The sequence below is a fragment of the Hemitrygon akajei genome, chromosome 25 (assembly GCF_048418815.1).
Source record: "Hemitrygon akajei chromosome 25, sHemAka1.3, whole genome shotgun sequence".
In the NCBI taxonomy this organism is placed as follows: Eukaryota; Metazoa; Chordata; class Chondrichthyes; order Myliobatiformes; family Dasyatidae; genus Hemitrygon; species Hemitrygon akajei.
In genome coordinates, this window is record NC_133148.1 from 38,246,594 (window position 1) to 38,265,619 (window position 19,026).

Sequence of the window (19,026 nt, forward strand, 5' to 3'; positions counted from 1 at the left end):
GTATTCCTGCAGCAGTGTAACAAATTCCTGACATATATCAGTGATGATAAACCTGATTCTGAGCAGAGCAGAACACAAGCATCGAAGCGAGAGTTGGAGGTTGGGTAGCGAGGGGGGTTGCAGCCATGAGCGAGGGGGGGAAGGTGTGTTTATTACGGGGAGGGGGGATTTTAGAACCAGTGCCGGTCATGTCTCTGTCACCGGAATGCTGTCCTTCCCTCTGCTGTCTTATTGAAACTCCGGCTGACTCTGAAGGATTGTCTGCCCTTGAATTTCAGAGCCCTGCTCCCATTGTTTACCGGCACCTTTTATCGCTTTCTTCTCCGAGCTGTCTCGCTGCTTGTAATTCTTAACCGCGTCTCGCCTCAAATCCGTGTCCTCTGTGGGTCTGCAGCGTTCTCTTTCGAGGCACCTTGTTTCTGATACGCTTTGGCTCCTCTCAGATAAACTCAAAGAATTATGCACCGTGCTTTATTTAGATTCAATCATTCTTTGTTCGTTCTCAGAGTTTGCTCACAATGTATTATTGCCGGTGACCTGTGCTTATCCCCACTTAGCTCTCTCTCTCCATACTGACAAAAGACTCTGGATGTTTCTACGGATGTTAGCTGATTTATTTGGCTCACGTGCTAATGGCCAGGGAGTAACATCGCAGGCAGATAAATCTATAAAGTTACGCACCAAGGAATCAAGTCCTTCGGCTCAGCCTATCGATTCTGGGCAAAATGGCTTACCTGAGGTAGTCCCACATTCAAAATGCCGGAGGAACTCAGCGGTGCAGGCGACTTTTATGGAGAGGATAAAGAGTTGATGTTTCAGTCCACCATTCTTCATCTACACAAAATGTTGACTCCATAGACGCTGCCTGCACTGCAGAGTTCCTCCCGCATTTTGTGGATCTTCAGTGGCGGGTTGGAGATGCATCTCTACCAAAGGAAGTGTGAGGTGCTCCTTCCCTCCGCTAGCCTGCAGGTCACCCTTGGGCAAGGTGTAGCAATTGCTTAGCCCCCGATCAGGGTCACATGAAGACGTGGGAGCAGGTGGTGGATGGTCGTATGAGCAGCCGGTGCAGATCACAAGTCCTGGTTATGCGACCACTGACGACAGGCAGACAATTTCTAGACACTGCCCAAAAAAAGTCAATGGCATGCCAATCCTATTGAATTTGCCATGAATAATCATGGTCTAGATCATGATCACTCACATCATACGGCACGTATCGTAATGATGATAAAGATGGTGAAGAATCAGAATTAGGTTTAATATCACTGGCATATGCCGTGAAATTTGTCTTTGCGGCAGCAGTACAATGAAATAGATAATTATAGAAAAAAACATGAATTACAGTAAGTATACACTGTATACTAAATAGTTAAATTAAATAAGTCATGCAAATATAGAAATTGTAGTATGGAGGAGCAGAGTGATCTGGGGGTACATGTCCACAGATCCCTGAAAGTTGCTTCACAGGTAGATAGGGTAGTTAAGAAAGCTTATGGGGTGTTAGCTTTCATAAGTTGAGGGATAGAGTTTAAGAGTCACGATGTAATGATGCGGCTGTATAAAACTCTAGCTAGGCCACAATTGGAGTACTGTGTTCAGTTCTGGTCGCCTCACTATAGGAAGGATGTGGAAGCATTGGAAAGGGTACAGAGGAGATTTACCAGGATGCTGCCTGGTTTAGAGAGTATGCATTATGATCAGAGATTAAGGGAGCTAGGGCTTTACTCTCTGGAGAGAAGGAGGATGAGAGGAGACACGATAGAGGTGTACAAGATATTAAGAGGAATAGACAGAGTGGACAGCCAGCGCCTCTTCCCCAGGGCACCACTGCTCAGTACAAGAGGACATGGCTTTAAGGTAAGAGGAGGGAAGTTCAAGGGGGATATTAGAGGAAGGTTTTTCACTCAGAGAGTGGTCGGTGCGTGGAATGCACTGCCTGAGTCAATGGTGGAAGCAGATACACTAGTGACGTTTAAGGGACTACTAGGCAGGTATATGGAGGAATTTAAGTTGGGGGGTTATATGGGAGGCAGGGTTTGAGGGTCGGAACAACATTGTGGGCCGAAGGGCCTGTAATGTGCTGTACTGTTCTATGTTCTAAATAAAAAAGTAGTGAGATAGAGTTCATGGGTTCAATGTCCGTTGAGAAATCAGGCAGCAGAGGGGAAGTTCCTGCATCATTGAGTGTGTGCCTTCAGGCTCCTGTATTTCCTCCCTGGTGGTAAGGAGAAGAGCAGGGGGCATGTCCTGGGTGCTGAGGGTCCTTGATGGTGGAAGCTGACTTTCTGAGGCACCACTCCCTGACGATGCCCTGGATACAGGGAGGCTAGTGCTCCTGATGGAGCTGACTGAGTTTACAACTCTCTGCAATTTACTTTGATGACATAGCAGATGGTAATGCGGCCAGTTAGAATTCTCCAACTGTATAGATTTGCGAGTGTTTCTGGCGACATACCAAACCTCCTCAAACTCCTATGACGTATAGCCGCTGTCTTCGAGCTGCGTCGATACGTTGGGAGGTCAGATCCCCAGAGATATTGACACCCAAGAACTTGAAATTTCTGACTCTCTCCATTTCTGATTTTCTCGTCTCACCCTTTCTGGCTGTGAATCTCCAGCGTCTGCAGAACCTCTGCTATCTGACTCACTCGTCTCACTTGCTCACATTTGGACCACATTGCTCTGCATGTTTCCTATCCCGCCATTAGTATGTTCTCCCCGTGACGGCCTGGGTTTCCTCAGGGTGCTCTGGTTTCCTCCCCCGACGTCCGAAGACATACGGCTTAGGGTTGGCAAGTTGTGGGCATGCTGTGTTGGCGCAAAGGGTGTGACAACACCTGCGGGCCTCCCCCCCAGGACTGCGTTGGTCATTGATGTGTGTTTCGATGTACAGTACATGGGAGAATTAAAGCTAAACTTACCTCTAACCATGCAGCTGTCCAAACATCCTTTAATACTGTAATGGTGCCCACCTCTACCCCTTTACCCTGGCAGATCGTCCCACATACCCACCACCCTCTGTGTGAAGAAGTTGCCCCCTCAGGTCCCCTTTAAATATTTCCCACTCATTTTAAATCAATGCCTTCTGGTTTTAGACTGCCCAGGGCAAACAACTTCGACCATCCATCTTGACTCCTTTCATCCAAGGATAGAGAACCATAAGACCATAGGGCATAGGAGCAGAATTAGGCCATTCGGCCCATCGAGTCTGCTCTGTAATTTCATCCTGGCTGATTTATTATCCCTCTCAACCCCATTTCCCACCTTCTCCCTGTAATCTTTGATACTCTGATGAATCAAGAGCCTACCGACCTCTGCTTTAAACATACCGAATAACTTGACCTCCACAGCTGTCCATGGCAATGAATTCCACAGACCCACCAACCCCTGGCTAAAGAAATTCCTCCTCATCTCCGTTCTAAAGGGACATCCTTGTATTCTGAGCCCTCTGGTCCTAGACTCCTGCACTACAAGAAACTGCCTCTCCATGCTCACTCTGTCTAGGCCTGTCGATATTTGGTAGGTTTCAATGAGACCCCCTCTCATTCTTCTAAACTCCAGCAAGTACAGGCCCAGCGCCATCAAATGGTCCTCAAGCATTAGCCCTTTAATTCCCGGGATCGTTCTCTGGGAACCCCCCCCCACCCCCCAATGCTTGCAGCCGATCCAGTCTCTCCTTACAACCCAAGCCCTTCCAGTCCCCTAACACCTTTGTGAATCTTTTCCACAGCCTTGACTGCAGGAGCGATGTGGTAGCTTCGCGGTTAGCGGGACGCTCCTACAGCTCGGGGCATCGGGGTTCGGAATTCAAATCCGACGTCGTCTGGAAGGAGTTTGTACGCCTTTCCCGTGAAATCGTGGGCTTCCTCCGGGTGCTCTGGTTTCCTCCCACGGTGCAGAGACAGACCAGCGGATAGGGTAATTGGTCATTGTAAATTGTCCTGTGTTTAGGTTAGGATTAAAATGGGTGATTGCCACCGAAAGGGCCTGTTCCGCGGTATCTCTAAACAACTAAACATGATCAATAATAAATAAATCACGTCCAGGCAAGCACACAATATTCCAAGTGTGGCTTCAGTAGAGTCAATGATTCTATGATTCCATGATTTATCATGGAAAAAACACCTTCTTCTGGTAGCAAGACGTGTTGTGTATAGATACAGTATGTAGTGGAGAGTATATTGACTGGCTGCATCATGGCCTGGGATGGGAACATCAATGCCTTTGAACGGAAAATCCTGCAAAAGTTTGTGGGTTCGGCCCAGTACATCACAGGTACATCACCCTTCCCACCACTGAGCACACCTCAGAGGAAAGCAGTATCCATCATCAGAGATCCTCATCACCCAGGCCCTGCTCTTTTCTCGCTGCTGCCATCAGGTAGAAGGTACAAGAGCCTCAGGACCTGCACCACCAACTTCAAGAACAATTGCCACCCCTCAACCATTAGGCTGTTGAACCAAAGGGGATAACTTCACTCACTTGCCCATCCACTGAGACGTTCGCACAACCAATCACCTCACTTTAAGGACTCTTTATCTCATGTTTTTGTTATTTATTGCTATTTATTTATATCTGCATTTGCACAGTTTGTTGCCTTCTGCACTCTGGTTGATCTTTCATTGATCCTGTTTACAGTTACTATTCCGTAGATTTGCTGAGTATGCCCGCAGGAAAATGAATCTCAGGGTTGGATATGGTGACATATAAATACTCCAAAAATAAAATTTACTTTGAACTTCACTTTGATATGACAAGAGGAAATGTGACAGACTGGCACGTGCAATGGGGAAGTGTGACAGGCAATGGATGTGTGACCCCTCACTCTCTGCTCAACCTGCTGTTACACCAACAGATTGACCGCTTTCTAAATCGTTCACGTTCTCAGATATTGCCACACATCAGGCTGTACTTCATCCTGTAAGTCACCCAAGACTCTAGCAAATTTCCACAGATGTGTGGTAGAAGGCATTCTAACTGGTTGCATCACAGTTTGATGTGGAAGGACCACTGCATGGATCGCAGAGGTTGGAGGTTCTGCACCCTCTTACAATCCTCTGCACTGGAGCCTTCAGGGGTTGTGGACTCAGCCATCTCCATCACAGGTAAAACCCTCCCTACGATAAAGGACTTCTTTAACAGGCGGTGCCTCAAGAAGGCAGTTTCCATCATTAAGGACCTTTACTATCTAGGTGAGTGCTGGGGTGGAGATACATTTCTACCAAAGGAGGTGTAAGACCGTCTTTCCCTCCGCTAGCCTGCAGGTCACCCTTGGTCAAGGTGTAGCACCTGCTTAGCCCCTGATCAGGGTCACGTGGAAGCCGTGAGAGCAGGTGGTGGATGGTCGTATGAGCAACAAGTCCTGGTGATGCGACCGCTGATGCCAGTCAATCTCTGAAGAGAATTGATAATGGCTGGGGCTCACCCATCTTGTAAAGACACTGCCCAGAAGAAGGCACAATGGCAAACCACTTCTGCGGGAAAAATTGCCAAGAACAATCACGGTTGAAAGACCATGATGATGATGACTACCCGGGACATGCCCTCCATCAGGAACTTGAAGACCCACACTCAATGATTCAGAAACAGCCTCTTCCTCTTTGTCGTCAGGTTTCTGAACAGCCCGTGAACAGTTCTTCATTATTTCTTTTGTACTACACTCTTTATTTATTTTCAGAATCAGAATCAGGTTTATTGTCAGCGGCATGTGTCGTGAAATTTGTTAATTTAGCAGCAACAGGTCAATGCAATACCTAATATAGAAGAAAATAATAATAATAATAAATAAGTAAATCGATTACAGTATACATATATTGAATAGATCAAAAATTGTGCAAAAAACAGCAATAATATATACCGTAGATTCCGGACTACAGAGCGCACCTGATTAAAAGCCGCTGGCTCTAATTTTAGAAATAAAATCAATTTTTTAATTGTAAAGGCTGCACCGGATTTTAGGCCGCACCGGATTTTAGGCCGCACCGGATTTTCGGCCGCAGGTGTCCCACGTTGTAATATGAGATATTTACACAGAAAGATATTACACGTGAGGATTTTTTTAACTTTTAATTAAATCCATATGGTAACAAAAACAAATACATATTGCAAATGCTTTTTTTCGAACCGGGCCCGTAACGCGGTTACTTTTAAATATACGTTGCGTATACTTCTTTACTGAACAACATTCCAATATCTCCTAACGACTGGTAAAAAATATATATATTGCAGCCTACCAGGAAAAGTTATTGATCACCTTTAACTTAAAAGCAGCGTTCGCTCAGATCCAAAGCCGCTCGCGTAATGCGCTCCCTCCCTCCGTCCCGTTTCATCGCAAACCGGCATTTTCCCACAAGACACCGCGAAACCGGGTGTGACGTCATAGCATCCCGCGATGTAGTACAGAAAACAAATATAGTTAAAACTCTTCTAACTTTAACTAGAAAATGAATTACTAAGCGAAAATATTATAAACTAAGTAACTGCCATAAGGCAGCACAATGCTTCGAGTGTTTTCCATGTTGATGAGGGTGAGTACAAATGACTGATTTACAATAATTTAATTGTGAAAGTGCGCTTGATTTATCGTACAATTTCATTGGACCTCTGTGAACTACTCATCAATTTTATTGGTCTACTGTTATGAGGCAAAATGTTTACGAGGCGGCATGAAAAAAAACCATGTATTAGCCGCTCTGGATTATAGGCCGCAAAGTTCAAAGCTGTTCAAAATGTGGGAAAAAAGTAGCGGCTTAAAATCCGGAATCTACGGTATTTAAAAAGTGAGGTAGTGTTCAAGGGTTCAACGTCCATTTAGGAATGAGATGGCAGGGGAGAAGAAGCTGTTCCTGAATCGCTGGCTCTGTGCCATCAGGTTCCTGTACCTCCTACCTGATGGTAACAATGAGAAAAGGGCATGCCCTGGGTGCTGGAGGTCCTTAATAATGGATGCTGCCTTTCTGAGACACTGCTCCCTGAAGATGTCCTGGGTACTTCATAGGCCACTACCCAAGATGGAGCTGACTAGATATACAACCCTCTGCAGCTTCTTCCCATCCTGTGCAGAAGCCCCTCCATACCAAACAGTGATGCAGTCTGTCAGAATGCTCTCCACGGTACATCTATAGAAGTTTTTGAGCGTATTTGTTGACTTGCCAAATCTCTTCAAACTCCCAATGAAGTATAGTCACTGTCTTGCCTTCTTTATAACTGCATTGATGTGTTGGGATCAGGTTAGGTCTTTATGGAAATGTTATGTCTTTGCACTGTACTGCTGCTAGGTGTGTAGTGGTCAGGTGTGTAATGGTCAGGTGTGTTCTAGCTAGGTGTGTAGTGGTCAGGTGTGTTCTAGCCAGGTGTGTAGTGGTCAGGTGTGTAATGGTCAGGTGTGCAGTGGTCAGATGTGTTCTAGCTAGGTGTGTAGTGGTCAGGTGTGTAATGGTCAGGTGTGCAGTGGTCAGATGTGTTCTAGCTAGGTGTGTAGTGGTCAGGTGCGTAATGGTTAGGTGTGCAGTGGTCAGATGTGTTCTAGCTAGGTGTGTAGTGGTCAGGTGTGTTCTAGCCAGGTGTGTAGTGGTCAGGTGTGTAATGGTCAGGTGTGTTATAGCCAGGTGTGTAGTGGTCAGGTGTGTAGTGGTCAGGCGTGTAGTGGTCAGGTGTGTAGTGCTCAGGTGTGTTCTAGCCAGGTGTGTAGTGGTCAGATGTGTTCTAGGTAGGTGTGTAGTGGTCAGGTGTGTAATGGTCAGGTGTGCAGTGGTCAAGTGTGTTCTAGCCAGGTGTGTAGTGGTCAGATGTGCTCTAGCCAGGTGTGTAGTGGTCAGGTGTGTAATGGTCAGGTGTGTTATAGCCAGGTGTGTAGTGGTCAGGTGTGTAGTGGTCAGGCGTGTAGTGGTCAGGTGTGTAGTGCTCAGGTGTGTTCTAGCCAGGTGTGTAGTGGTCAGATGTGTTCTAGGTAGGTGTGTAGTGGTCAGGTGTGTAATGGTCAGGTGTGCAGTGGTCAAGTGTGTTCTAGCCAGGTGTGTAGTGGTCAGATGTGCTCTAGCCAGGTGTGTAGTGGTCAGGTGTGTTCTAGCTAGGTATGTAGTGGTCAGGTGTGTTCTAGCCAGGTGTGTAGTGGTCAGGTGTGTAGTGGTCAGGCGTGTAGTGGTCAGGTGTGTTCTAGCCAGGTGTGTAGTGGTCAGGTGTGTAATGGTCAGGTGTGTTCTAGCCAGGTGTGTAGTGGTCAGGTGTGTTCTAGCCAGGTGTGTAGTGGTCAGGTGTGTAATGGTCAGGTGTGTTCTAGCCAGGTGTGTAGTGGTCAGGTGTGTTCTAGCCAGGTGTGTAATGGTCAGGTGTGCAGTGGTCAGATGTGTTCTAGCTAGGTATGTAGTGTTCAGGTGTGTTCTAGCCAGGTGTGTAGTGGTCAGGTGTGCAATGGTCAGATGTGCTCTAGCCAGGTGTGTAGTGGTCAGGTGTGTAGCGGTCAGATGTGTAGTGGTCAGGTGTGTAGTGGTCAGGTGTGTAATGGTCAGGTGTGTAGTGGTCAGGTGTGTTCTAGCTAGGTGTGTAGTGGTCAGGTGTGTTCTAGCCAGGTGTGTAATGGTCAGGTGTGTAGTGGTCAGGTGTGTTCTAGCTAGGTATGTAGTGGTCAGGTGTGTTCTAGCCAGGTGTGTAGTGGTCAGGTGTGCAATGGTCAGATGTGCTCTAGCCAGGTGTGTAGTGGTCAGGTGTGTAGCGGTCAGATGTGTAGTGGTCAGGTGTGTAGTGGTCAGGTGTGTAATGGTCAGGTGTGTAGTGGTCAGGTGTGTTCTAGCTAGGTGTGTAGTGGTCAGGTGTGTTCTAGCCAGGTGTGTAATGGTCAGGTGTGTAGTGGTCAGGTGTGTTCTAGCTAGGTATGTAGTGGTCAGGTGTGTTCTAGCCAGGTGTGTAGTGGTCAGGTGTGCAATGGTCAGATGTGCTCTAGCCAGGTGTGTAGTGGTCAGGTGTGTAATGGTCAGGTGTGTCCTAGCCAGGTGTGTAGTGGTCAGGTGTGTAGCGGTCAGATGTGTAATGGTCAGGTGTGTAGTGGTCAAGTGTGTAATGGTCAGGTGTGTAGCGGTCAGGTGTGTAGTGGTCAGGTGTGTAGTGGTCAGGTGTGTAGTGGTCAAGTGTGTAATGGTCAGGTGTGTTCTAGCCAGGTGTGGAGTAGCCAGATGTGCAGTGGTTGGATGTATGAATGTGTCACGAACACAGAACAGTGAAGATAGAACAGTTTTATTCATAAATGGTGAGGTAGTGGAATGGGTTTCCAGTTCCAAGTTTTTGGGGATGAACATCACCGAGAAGCTCTCCTGGCCCGTCAACAGAAGCTTTTGACAGTCGGGAGCAACAACAAAGACTACACTACCTGAGGTGCTTACGGAGAGCTAATCTGCCCCAAAAATTGCTGCCCAACTTTTATCGATGTGCATTCAGTCATACGGAATTCAGTCAGCTGCGGCAAGACAAAGCACCTCCAACGGGTGATTAGGACGGCCCAGCACATCATTGGGACTGAACTACTGGACCTGGACACAATCTACGACTCTCGATGTCTACGGCACGTTCATAACATCACTAAAGACCCACCCCATCTTGGTGATTGTCTGTTCAATCTCCTGCCATCTGGTAGGAGATAGAGAAACATCTTAGCCAAGACTGTAAGACTGACAAACAGCTTCCTCCCCAGGGCTGTTGTGCAGCTGAATAATGCCACAGCCCAGCTTGCTGATGGCCTTTGAGTGCTGTGGACTATCAACGTCACTTGTTGCATGTAAATATGGGATTTTTTTAAAAATTAAGCCGTACCACATGCATTGTAAATATCTGTTTTGCACAGACTGGAGTAGGACTGCAATCTCATTGTCTTGAGCAATGGTAACAAATTTCTATTCTATTCTATTCTGCAGCAAAGGAACAGGCCATTCAGCCCACAATGTTGTTCTGAAACAATCAAATTATTAATTTATTTAGTGATACTGTGTGGAGTAGCCCTACTGGCCTTCTGAGCCACAGTACTACAACGACCGTCGACAACTCCCGGTTTGACCCTAACCTAATCACGGGACAACTTACAATGACCAATTAACTTAACTGGTACGTCTTCAAACTGTGGGAGGAAATCAGAGCACCCGGTGGAAACCCTCGCATTCCTACGGAGGATGTACACAGACTCCTTACGGAGGACGCTGGAATTGAACTCTGAACTCCGACACCCCAAACTGCAATAGCATTGCACTAACCACTATGCTAGCGTGGTGCCCGCTACTAAATTAGTAATCAAATGGCCAGCTAAACTAATCCCTTCTGTCTACACAATGTCCATGTCCATACATGTGCCTATCTGAATGTCTCTTAAAAATCTTCCGTAAACTCAGTCAGCTTCATCCCAGGAACTGGCTTCCAAAGGTATCCAGGCCATCTTCAAGGAGTGATGCTTTAAACAGGCGACACCCACCAGGACCCCCGTCACCCAGGACACGCCCTCTTCTCGTTGCCACCATCAGGGAGGAGGCACAGGAGCCTAAAGACACCCACTCAACGATTCAGGAACAGCTTCTTCCCCTCTGACATCCCATTTCTGAATGGACATTGAACCCATGAACACCACCCCAGTACTTTTTTTTATTTCTATTTTTGCATTACTTTAATTTAACTGTGTGTGTGTGTGTGCACGCGCGCTGCATGGCCAAGTGGTTAAGGCGTTCATCTAGTTATCTGAAGGTCGCTAGTTTGAGCCTCAGCTGAGGCAGCGTGTTGTGTCCTTGAGCAAGGCACTTAACAACACATTGATCTGCGACGTCACCGGTGCCAAGCTGCTTGGGTCCTAGTGCCCGTCCCTTGGACAACATCGGTGGCGTGGAGAGGGGAAGGCCTGCAGCTTGGGCAACTGCCGGTCTCCCATACAACCCTGCCCAGGCCTCAGTCATCATTGAAGAAGAAGAAGAAGAAGAAGAATATATGTATATGCCAGGCAGCATCTATGGAAAAGAGTAAACTGTTTACGTTTCGGGCTGAGACCCTTCATCAGGTCTGGTGAAACATCAACTGTTTTCTCTTTCCCATGGATCTTAACGCTGATTCTGATTCTGATGTATCGGGGGGGGGGGGTTCATTCCAGACACCCACCACATTGTGAGCGTGCAATGTGGGAGCGGGGCACGGTGCGTATCCACGAGCAAACCTGGCTATTTTGCACCATCTCGACTCCAATCCCACCCCCCTGCTCAGTCACGCTGCGAGAGAGAATGATCAGCATTTATATTGAGTCATGGCACTCTCAGGGCTTCCCGAGGAGACTTGCATCAAATGGGTTCTGAGCTGCAGTCGCAGTTGTTTTGCCAGCAACAGCAGCAGCCTGTAATCATCCTCGCAAACAGCAAGGAGGATAACGATCCGTTGCTAAGGGTATTGACCAGCGCAGGGGGGACGGGCTCGCGACTCTTTCGTGACAGAACTCTGGCGTCCAGACCTGACGGGACTCGGGGATGACGTTCCATCGGAGTGATGGTCCAACAGACCAGAATCAGGTTTCATATTACCAGCATGTCATGAAATTTGCTGTCTTTGTGGCAGTAGTACATTGCAAAACATAACAATGGAGAAAAAAAATCTGAATTACAGTAAGAATATTAAATAAGTAGTGCAAAAACGGAAATAAAAAAGTAGTGAGGTAGTGTTCATTGGTTCAATGTCCATTCAGAAATCGGATGGCAGAGGGGAAGAAGCTGTGTCTGAATTGTTGAGTGTGTGTCTTCAGGATTCTGTACCTCCTCCCTGATGGTAGCAATAAGAAGAGGGCATGTCCTTGGGGGATGGGGGTCCTTAATGATGGATGCTGCCTTTCTTAGGCACCAGTCCCTGAAGAAGTCCTGGATACTGGGGAGGCCCGTGGCCATGACGGAGCTGACTGATGGAGTTTACAAGTTTTTCTGCCTTACTTCGTGCCGGATACATGGTTGTGGAATTGGCTCTAATTCGTGAAGAGTTTGAGGAGGTTCAGAACACAGAACAGTACAGCACGGCGCAGGCTCTTCAGCTCACGATGTTGAGCTTTTCGATGCTTTCGATTTCCACACACCACCCTTCAACCTGTTCCTATCTAATTTAAAACTCTGCCTCTTTCATCTACATCCTCAGCCCCTTGACTCTATCCCCTCCCTTGCCGCCTCCAAGCACGTTCACCCTTTTAATTTGAAACCAGCCCCTGCACACCATCCCAACGACCAAAGGCTCTTCTGCAAATGGGTGACGGTGGGCGTTCTGACTGGCTGTGTCACTGTCCGGTATGGAGGAGCCAACACACAGGGTCAAAAGGTTGTGGACTCGGCCAGCTCCAGCATGGGTGCAACCCGCCCCCACCGCCGAGAACATCTCAAAGAGGTGGTGCCTCCAGAAGGCTGCGTCCATCATTAAAGACCCTCCCCATCCCTGACATGCCATCTTCACTTTACCCCGATCAGGGAGGAGGGACAGAAGCCTCGAGAGTCACACTCAAACATCTATATATTTATTTTATTTAGAGACACAGCGCAGAATAGGATCTTCTGGTCCAATGAGCTGCACAGCAGAGCAATCCCTCCCCCCCCTCCCTTTTTAATGCTAGCTTAACCACAGGATCATTTACAATGACCAATTAACCAGCTAACTGGCACGTCTTTGGACAGTGGGAGGAAACCGGAGCACCCGGAGGAAACCCAGGGGAGATCGTACAGAGTCCTAACAGACAGCTCCGGACTCCAGAGTGTCCCGAACTGTAATAGATTTGCGCTAACTGCTACGCTACCCCCACGGCGTCCAACCTCCTCCTATCCTCTGTCAGATACCTGAACGACCCCACTCCACCACTTTCTTGCAAGACTCTGTAACTTACGGCAATTTATCTAGGTACTGCTGCCGCAGGACAGCGAATTCCACGACATCTCCTCCTGCATCCCCAAAAACGTGCCGCTAATTGGCCGCCATAATTTGTCGCGGATGCGTAAGTGAATGGTAGAATCCGGGACAAGATGCTGGAATTGTGGTGAGTATAATGTAGGAAAATCAGCTTTATTAAAGGTAAGACTTTTGGCAGAGAGGAGGATTGGAAGGTCTTGGGGTCTGTGTCCATAGGACACTCAAAGCTGCTGCTCAGGTTGACTGTGTTGTTAAGAAGGCGTAAGGTGTGTTGGCATTCATCAACCGTGGGATTGAGTTCACGAGCTGAGAGGTAATGTTACAGCTGTATAAGACTTTAGTTTGACCCCACTTGGAGTACTCTGTTCAGTTCTGGTCACCTCGCTACAGGAGGGATGTGGATACTACAGAGAGAGTGCAGGGGAGATTCACAAGGATTGGAGGGCGTACCTTATGAGAATAGCTTGAGTGAACTCAGCCTTTTCTTCTTGGAGTGACGGAGGATGAGAGGTGACCTGATAGAGGTGTACAAGATGATGAGAGGCATTGATTGTGTGGATAGCCAGAGGCTTTTTCCCAGGGCTGAAATGGCTAACAGGAGATGGCACAGTTTTAAGGTGCTTGGAAGTAGGTACAAGGGGGATGTCAGAGTTAAGTATTTCACACAGAGAGTGGTGGATACCAGACTACCAGAGATGGTGGTGGAGGTGGATACCATAAGGTCCTTTTAAGAGACTCTTTGATAGGTACATGGAGCTTAGAAAAATAGAGGTGGAGGAAAATCTAGGCAGTTTCTAGAGTAGGTTACATGGTTGGCACAACATTGTGGGCCGAAGGGCCTGTAATGTGCTGTAGATTTCTGTGTTTCAATGTTACTTATCATACATACATTGAAACATCGAAACAATCAGTGAAACACGTCTTTTGTGTCAATGACCGACACAGTCCGAGGATTGAGCCGGGAGCAGCCCACAAGTGCCACCATACTTCCGGCGCCAACATACTACGCCCCACAACATACTAACCCCAACTGGTACGTCTTGGAGTGTGGGAGGAAACCCACACGGTCACGGAGAGAGTGTACAGGCACAGGAATTGAACTCCCACCGCTCCAGAGCCGTACCACTGTATACCAGATGAAAGGTCTCGATCACGAACACCGACTGCCCATCTCTCTGCACAGAAGCTGCCCGGCCCGCTGAGTTGAGACAGTCCCTGAACTGTTGAGTTGAGACGGTCCCTGAACCGTTGAGTTGAGACGGTCCCCGAATCGTTGAGTTGAGAAGGTCCCTGAATCGTTGAGTTGAGAAGGTCCCCGAATCGTTGAGTTGAGAAGGTCCCTGAATCGTTGAGTTGAGATGGTCCCTGAACCGTTGAGTTGAGACGGTCCCTGGCCCGTTGAGTTGAGACGGTCCCTGGCCCGTTGAGTTGAGACGGTCCCTGAACCGTTGAGTTGAGACGGTCCCTGAAACGTTGAGTTGAGATGGTCCCTGCACCGTTGAGTTGAGATGGTCCCTGAAACGTTGAGTTGAGATGGTCCCTGGCCCATTGAGTTGAGAAGGCCCCTGAACCGTTGAGTTGAGAAGGTCCCTGAACCGTTGAGTTGAGATGGTCCCTGCACCGTTGAGTTGAGAAGGTCCCTGGCCCGTTGAGTTGAGAAGGTCCCTGAACCGTTGAGTTGAGACGGTCCCTGAACCGCTGAGTTGAGACGGTCCCCGAATCGTTGAGTTGAGAAGGTCCCTGAATCGTTGAGTTGAGAAGGTCCCTGAACCGTTGAGTTGAGAAGGTCCCTGAACCGTTGAGTTGAGATGGTTCCTGCACCGTTGAGTTGAGAAGGTCCCTGGCCCGTTGAGTTGAGAAGGTCCCTGAACCGTTGAGTTGAGACGGTCCCTGAACCGCTGAGTTGAGACGGTCCCCGAATCGTTGAGTTGAGAAGGTCCCCGAATCGTTGAGTTGAGATGGTCCCTGAACCGTTGAGTTGAGATGGTCCCTGCACCGTTGAGTTGAGAAGGTCCCCGAACCGCTGAGTTGAGAAGGTCCCTGAACTGTTGAGTTGAGATGGTCCCTGCACCGTTGAGTTGAGATGGTCCCTGCACCGTTGAGTTGAGAAGGTCCCTGAACCGCTGAGTTGAGAAGGTCCCTGAACCGCTGAGTTGAGACAGTCCCTGAACCGCTGAGTTGAGACAGTCCCTGAACCGTTGAGTTGAGAAGGTCCCTGAACCGTTGAGTTGAGAAGGTCCCTGAACCGCTGAGTTGAGACGGTCCCTGAAACGTTGAGTTGAGAAGGTCCCTGGCCCGTTGAGTTGAGAAGGTCCCTGGCTCACTGAGTTCAGAAGTTGCCTGGCCCACCATTCGACCCATCAAGTCGTATCCACCACATGCACAGTATGGCTGATTTATAATCCTTCTCAACCCCATCCTCCTGTCTTCACCTCACAACCTCCGACGCCCTTACTAATCAAAAAACTATCAAACTCTGCTTTGAATATACCCAGTGACTCGGCTTCCACGGCGAGCAGTCTGTGGGAATGAATTCCACAGATTCACAGGCTGGAGACATTCCTGACTAGTGGAGACTTCAGGATAAAAAACACAAGAGATTCTGCAAATGCTGGAAATCCAGAGCAACACACACACACACACACACACACACACACAATGCTGAAGGGACTCAGCAGGTCAGGCAGCCTCTATGGAGAGGAACAAACAGTCAACGTTTCAAGCTGAGACCCGTCGTCAGGACTGGAAGGGCCATAAGATGCAGGAGCAGGATTGGGCCACTTGGCTCATCGACTCTGCTCTGCCATTTCGTCATGGCCAGTCCATTTCCTCTCAACTCCATTCTCCTGCCTCTTCCCAGTAACCTTTTGCACCATGACTAATCAACCTCCTCTTCAATACACCCAATGTCCTTCCACCCCACTGCCTGAAGCAACGAATTCCACAGATTCACCACTCTCTGGCTAAAGGAATTCCTCATCCTCTCCATCCTAAATAGACATCCCTCTATTCTGAGTCCGTGCCCCCTGGGACTCCCACCAGAAGAAGGAGGAGGAAGCCAGGATAGGAAGGTGGAGGGGTGTGGAGGAAGGAGTTCAAGCTGGCAGGTGAAAGGTGAAACCAGGTGAGGGGGGATTTTTGAAGACAAGAGATTTTGCAGATGCTGGAAATCCAAAGCAAGACACACAAAATGCTGGAGGAATTTTGTACTCTATTACAGCAACACTTGCCTCAGCATGAAAGAGGATTTATTAAGGGAGAGAGAGGGGAGTGGAGCTATATAAATGCGAGTCCTCATTTTTCATTGCCCTGTGCCCAGGATTCTTGGGTTGGTTCATGCATTGAAATCAGTTTAGGCTTTTCATACACTCATCAATTATGTTTAACATGTGTTAAGCAGCTCTCCTGTACAGCAGATAATTACGGGTATTAATTATTCATACCGCAGTAATTGTGATTCAATACTGATGCACAGCACATAATGGATTTGCAGCCCAGGTGGAGCAATTAAAAATAGAAAAGGAACAGACAGTCACACAGAGACAAGTGTCACACAATTAACACATTAGAGCAGTGGTATATGGTGAAAACTATTGTGTTACACCCATCTTCCTCAGATTGACGAGCAGCCGGTGAAAAGGTGTGTGTGTGTGTGTGTGTGTGTGTGTGTGTGTGTGTGTGTGTGTGTGTGTGTGTGTGTGTGTGTGTGTGTGTGTGTGTGTGTGTGAGAGTGTCTGTGAGTGTGTGTGTGTGTGTGTGAGAGAGAGAGAGTGTTTGTGCGTGTGTGTGTGAGAGAGTGTCAGAGTGTGTGTGTGTGAGTGTCTGTGAGTGTGTGTGTATGTGAGAGAGTGTCTGTGAGTGTGTGTGTGTCTGTGTGTGTGTGTGTGAGAGAGAGAGAGAGTGTCAGTGTGTGTGTGTGAGAGTGTCTGTGAGTGTGTGTGTGAGAGAGAGTGTCTGTGAGTGTGTGTGTGTGTGAGTGTCTGTGAGTGTGTGTGTATGTGAGAGAGTGTCTGTGAGTGTGTGTGTGTCTGTGTGTGTGTGTGAGAGAGAGAGAGTGTCAGTGTGTGTGTGTGAGAGTGTCTGTGAGTGTGTGTGTGAGAGAGAGTGTCTGTGAGTGTGTGTGTGAGTGTCTGTGAGTGTGTGTGTATGTGAGAGAGTGTCTGTGTGTGTGTGAGAGTGTGTCTGTGAGTGTGTGTGTGTGAGAGCGAGAGTGTCAGTGTGTGTGTGAGTGTGTGTATGTGTGTGAGAGTGTGTCTGAGTGTGTATATATGTGTGTGTGCGTGAGAGTGTGTGTGTGTGTGTGTGTGTCTCTCTGAGTGTCTATGTGTCTATGTCTGTCTATGTGTATGTGCCTATGTCTGTGTGTCTCTGTATATATGTGTGTGTGTGTGTGTGTGTATCTGGGTATGTGTGTGGCTATGTCAGTGTGCATGTATAAATGTGTATGTGCGCATGTCTCTGTGTGTTTCTCTGTGTGTGTGTGTGTGTGTGCATATGCAACTCTGGATGTGTATCTGTTTTGAATCTGTGTCTTTTTGTCCATATGCATGTCTATGTCTGTCTGTGGCTGTGTGCACATGTGTGTGTTAGTTTGTGTCAGCTGTATGTGCATGTGTCTGTATGTGTGTGTACTCCTGCACGTGTGAAGAAATGTCCAAGTCGTGTGTGTGCAGTGAGTATGGGACTGTGCTGGTCTGTGCGTGTGTTTGCGCCAAAGGCAAGTTTGTTGTCATACACCCAAGTACCCGTCTGCACCAGTGACACGGGCACATACACACTTGCTCTTGGGTAAGTGTGAGAGGGGTAATTGTAAGGGTAGATGTGTATCTGAATGAGTGTGTCATAATGAGTGACTGTATGCCTGTGTGTTGGTGCAAATGTGTGTTACAGTACATGTGGATTTGTGCATGTACCAGTGTGTATATGGTAGTGTGCATGTGTGTTCGTGGATGGTTATTAAAATTCAAAGTAAATTCATCATTAATTATGTACAACCTTGAGGTTTGTTTCCTTACTGGCAGCCACAAAACAAAGAAACCCAGGAACCCGATTAAAAAGAGACTGTTAAACACCCAATGAGCAAAAAAAAGAATTAATTGTGTAAACAGTAAAAGTAAGCAAATAACATTCAGAACTGAAGTTCACGACCAAAGTGAGTCCACAGCCACGAAGCCGGTCACAGCCGATAGTTGCAGTCCACAGCCTCAGTTCAGCACAGAGACAACTAAATCTCACTGAGCAGTGAACTGTGTCTCTAGCCCTGACTCTCTGACCTTTTCGATCTGGCCCAGCACTTAAATCATTCAAACATCAGCTCACTCTCAGAACTGGGACCCGCCACCTCGATTTGGCCTGTATCTGACCTTCCCAATTTATCCTGGCTCTTCAATTGGTCAAACACCATCTTGTTCCATGCTCTCGAGCACAGGCTGTTGACTCAACCTTGCCTTGCCTCCGTTCAGCTGTTTGGAAGTGGCTCCAGATCCTCTCCATCATTGGCTCATTCCTCGCTCTCAGGCCCAGGCCTCGCCACCTTGAGTCGGTCCGTACACCGCACCTGTCCTGCACCTTTGAGACTTCAGTTCATACCGGAAAAATGTCAGGTCATACAAAACTCAGCTCTGAAAGGGAAGTAACAGGCTATTGATTCTAGTAATAGTTTTCCAGAAAAAAGTGTGAGTAGGTAGTAGTCCTGTTTGCTATTGGTAAGTCGTCTCTGTCTCTAGCCAGTGCCATCTTAACACAGAAGACACGGTTGTATAAGTGGTAGAGTGGAGATACGTCTCTACTAAAGGAGGTGTAAGGCACTCCTTCCCTCCGTTAGCCTGCAGGTCACCCTTGGGCAAGGTGTAGCACCTGCTTAGCCCCCCCTGATCAGGGTCATGTGAAGCCATGAGAGCAGGTGGTGGATGGTTGTACGAACAGCCGGTGCAGATCACAAGTCCTGGTTGTGTGACCACTGACGCCAGGCAGACAATCTCTAAAGAGTACTGACAATGGCCGGGGTCAATCGCCTTGTAATGACACTGACCAGAAGAAGGCAATGGCAAACCACTTCTGCAGAATAATTTGCCAAGAACAATCGTGGTCTTGGAAAGACCATGATCGCCCACATTATATGACATGTGACATAAT

General features: G+C 47.9%; 1 protein-coding gene across 4 annotated transcripts in view; it reads right to left on the bottom strand.

Annotated features, from left to right (window-relative positions):
• The window catches only part of npas1 (neuronal PAS domain protein 1), a 625,083-nt gene that overhangs the window by 150,884 nt on the left and 455,173 nt on the right, over positions 1–19,026 (bottom strand). The window lies entirely within an intron of this gene.